This window comes from Pecten maximus, chromosome 19 (assembly GCF_902652985.1).
Source record: "Pecten maximus chromosome 19, xPecMax1.1, whole genome shotgun sequence".
Classification (NCBI taxonomy): Eukaryota; Metazoa; Mollusca; class Bivalvia; order Pectinida; family Pectinidae; genus Pecten; species Pecten maximus.
Genome location: NC_047033.1, coordinates 17,030,446 through 17,035,014, shown reverse-complemented (window position 1 = coordinate 17,035,014; position 4,569 = coordinate 17,030,446).

The window sequence follows — 4,569 nt, the reverse complement described above, 5'->3', positions numbered from 1 at the left end:
GGGACTCTAGTCATACGTGAGTGATACTTCCCGCCGGGGACTCTAGTCACACGTGAGCGATACTTCCCGCCAGGGACTCTAGTCATACGTGAGTGATACTTCCCGCCAGGGACTCCATTCACACGTGAGCGATACTTCCCGCCAGGGACTCTAGTCATACGTGAGCGATACTTCCCGCCGGGGACTCTAGTCACACGTGAGCGATACTTCCCGCCAGGGACTCTAGTCCTACGTGAGTGATACTTCCCGCCGGGGACTCTAGTCATACGTGAGCGATACTTCCCGCCAGGGACTCTAGTCATACGTGAGCGATACTTCCCGCCGGGGACTTCAGTCACACGTGAGCGATACTTCCCGCCAGGGACTCTAGTCACACGTGAGTGATACTTCCCGCCCGGGGACTCCAGTCACACGTGAGCGATACTTCCCGCCAGGGACTCTAGTCATACGTGAGTGATACTTCTCGTTGGGGACTCTAGTCATACGTGAGTGATACTTCCCGCCCGGGTCTCCAGTCACACGTGAGCGATACTTCCCGCCCGGGTCTCTAGTTACACGTGAGCGATACTTCCCGCCAGGGACTCTAGTCATACGTGAGTGATACTTCCCGCCGGAGACTCTAGTCATACGTGAGTGATACTTCCCGCCCGGAGACTCTAGTCATACGTGAGCGATACTTCCCGCCCGGGACTCTAGTCATACGTGAGTGATACTTCCCGCCGGAGACTCCAGTCACACGTGAGCGATACTTCCCGCCGGGGACTCTAGTCATACGTGAGCGATACTTCCCGCCCGGGACTCTAGTCATACGTGAGTGATACTTCCCGTCAGGGACTCTAGTCACACGTGAGTGATACTTCCCGCCCGGGACTCCAGTCACACGTGAGTGATACTTCCCACCAGGGACTCTAGTCATACGTGAGTGATACTTCCCGCCGGAGTCTCTAGTCATACGTGAGTGATACTTCCCACCGGCGGCTCTAGTCATACGTGAGTGATACTACCCGCCCGGGACTCTAGTCATACCTGAGTGATACTTCCCGTCGGGGACTCTAGTTACACGTGAGTGATACTTCCCGTCGGGGACTCTAGTCATACGATCCCGTCGGGGACTCTAGTCATACGTGAGTGATACTTCACCTCTCTCAATGTCCTGTGACTACCACTGGTCATCTCTCTTAATGTCCTGTGACTACCACTGGTCACCTCTCTTAATGTACTGTGACTACCACTGGTCATCTCTCTTAATGTACTGTGACTACCACTGGTCACCTCTCTCAATGAACTGTGACTACCACTGGTCATCTCTCTCTATGTACTGTGACTACCATTGGTCACCTCTCTCTATGTACTGTGACTACCACTGGTCACCTCTCTTAATGTACTGTGACTACCATTGGTCACCTCTCTCAATGAACTGTGACTACCATTGGTCACCTCTCTCTATGTACTGTGACTACCACTGGTCACCTCTGTTAATGAACTGTGACTACCATTGGTCACCTCTGTTAATGTCACCTCTCCCCTCTATGTACTGTGACTACGTCAGGTCACATCTCCTCTCTATGTACTGTGACTACATCAGGTCACCTCTCCCCTCTATGTACTGCGACTACATCAGGTCATCTCTGGCCTCTATGTACTGTGACTACATCAGGTCACCTCTCCCCTCTATGTACTGTGACTACATCAGGTCACCTCTCCCCTCCATGTACTGTGACTACATCAGGTCACCTTTCCCCTCTATATACTGTGACTACATTAGGTCACCTCTCCCATCAATGTACTGTAGCTACACCAGGTCACCTCTCCCATCAATGTACTGTGACTACATCAGGTCACCTCTCCCCTCTATGTACTGTGACTACATTAGGTAACCTCTCCCCTCTATGTACTGTGACTGATTAGGTCACCTCTCCCCTCTATGTACTGTGACTACATCAGGTCACCTCTCCCCTCTATGTACTGTGACTACATCAGGTCACCTCTCCACCTTATGTACTGTGACTACATCAGGTCACCTCTCCCCTGTATGTACTGTGACTACCCCAGGCAACCTCTCCTCTCTATGTACTGTGACTACATGAGGTCACATCTCCCCTCTATGTACTGTGACTACATCAGGTCACATCTCCCCTCTATATATTATGACTACACCAGGTCACATCTCCCCTCTATGTACTGCGACTACATCAGGTCACCTCTCCCCTCTATGTACTGTGACTACATCAGGTCACCTCTCCCCTCTATGTACTGTGACTACATCAGGTCACCTCTCCCCTCTATATACTGTGACTACATCAGGTCACATCTCCCCTCTATGTACTGTGACTACATCAGGTCACCTTTCCCCTCTATGTATTGTGACCACATCAGGTCACCTCTCCCCTCTATGTACTGTGACTACATCAGGTCACCTCTCCCCTCTATGTACTGTGACTACATCAGGTCACCTCTCCCCTCTATGTACTGTGACTACATCAGGTCACCTCTCCCCTCCATGTACTGTGACTACATCAGGTCACCTTTCCCCTCTATATACTGTGACTACATTAGGTCACCTCTCCCATCAATGTACTGTAGCTACACCAGGTCACCTCTCCCATCAATGTACTGTGACTACATCAGGTCACCTCTCCCCTCTATGTACTGTGACTACATTAGGTAACCTCTCCCCTCTATGTACTGTGACTGATTAGGTCACCTCTCCCCTCTATGTACTGTGACTACATCAGGTCACCTCTCCCCTCTATGTACTGTGACTACATCAGGTCACCTCTCCACCTTATGTACTGTGACTACATCAGGTCACCTCTCCCCTGTATGTACTGTGACTACCCCAGGCAACCTCTCCTCTCTATGTACTGTGACTACATGAGGTCACATCTCCCCTCTATGTACTGTGACTACATCAGGTCACATCTCCCTCTATATATTATGACTACACCAGGTCACATCTCCCCTCTATGTACTGCGACTACATCAGGTCACCTCTCCCCTCTATGTACTGTGACTACATCAGGTCACCTCTCCCCTCTATGTACTGTGACTACATCAGGTCACCTCTCCCCTCTATATACTGTGACTACATCAGGTCACATCTCCCCTCTATGTACTGTGACTACATCAGGTCACCTTTCCCCTCTATGTATTGTGACCACATCAGGTCACCTCTCCCCTCTATGTACTGTGACTACATCAGGTCACCTCTCCCCTCTATGTACTGTGACTACATCAGGTCACCTCTCCCCTCTATGTACTGTGACTACATCAGGTCACCTCTCCCCTCAATGTACTGTGACTATATCAGGTCACATCTCCCCTCTATGTACTGTGACTATATCAGGTCACCTCTCCCCTCTATGTACTGTGACTACATCAGGTCACCTTTCCCCTCTATGTACTGTGACTACATCAGGTCACCTCTCCCCTCTATGTACTGTGACTACATCAGGTCACCTTTCCCCTCTATGTACTGTGACTACATCAGGTCACCTCTCCCCTCTATGTACTGTGACTACATCAGGTCACCTCTCCCCTCTATGTACTGTGACTACATCAGGTCACCTCTCCCCTCTATGTAATGTGACTACATCAGGTAACCTCTTCCCTCTATGTACTGTGACTACATCAGGTCACATCTCCCCTCTATGTACTTTGACTACATAAGGTCACATCTCCCCTCTATGTACTGTGACTACATCAGGTCACCTTTCCCCTCTATGTATTGTGACCACATCAGGTCACCTTTCCCCTCTATGTACTGTGACTACATCAGGTCACCTCTCCCCTCAATGTACTGTGACTACATCAGGTCACCTCTCCCCTCTATGTACTGTGACTACATCAGGTCACCTCTCCCCTCTATATATTGTGATTACATCAGGTCACATCTCCCCTCTATGTACTGTGACTACATCAGGTCACCTCTCCCCTCTATGTACTGTGACTACATCAGGTCACCTCTCCCCTCTATGTACTGTGACTACATCAGGTCACCTCTCCACCTTATGTACTGTGACTACATCAGGTCACCTCTCCCCTGTATGTACTGTGACTACCCCAGGTCACCTCTCCCCTCTATGTACTGTGACTACATCAGGTCACCTCTCCCCTCTATATACTGTGACTACAACAGGTCACATGTCCCCTCTATATACTGTAACTACATCAGGTCACCTCTCCCCTCTATATACTGTGACTACATCAGGTCACCTTTCCCCTCTATGTACTGTGACTACATCAGGTCACCTCTCCCTTCTATGTACTGTACCTACATCAGGTCACCTCTCCCCTCTATGTACTGTGACTACATCAGGTCACCTTTCCCCTCTATGTACTGTGACTACATCAGGTCACCTTTCCCCTCTATATACTGTGATTACATCAGGTCACCTTTCCCCTCTATGGACTTTGATTACAAAGGGTCACATGTTCCCTTTACATACTGTGACTACATCAGGTCATCTCTCCCGTCTCTCTTGTGTGACTACATCAGGTCACATGTCCCCTCTACATACTGTGACTACATCAGGTCATCTCTGGCCTCTATTTACTCGCTACGACTAC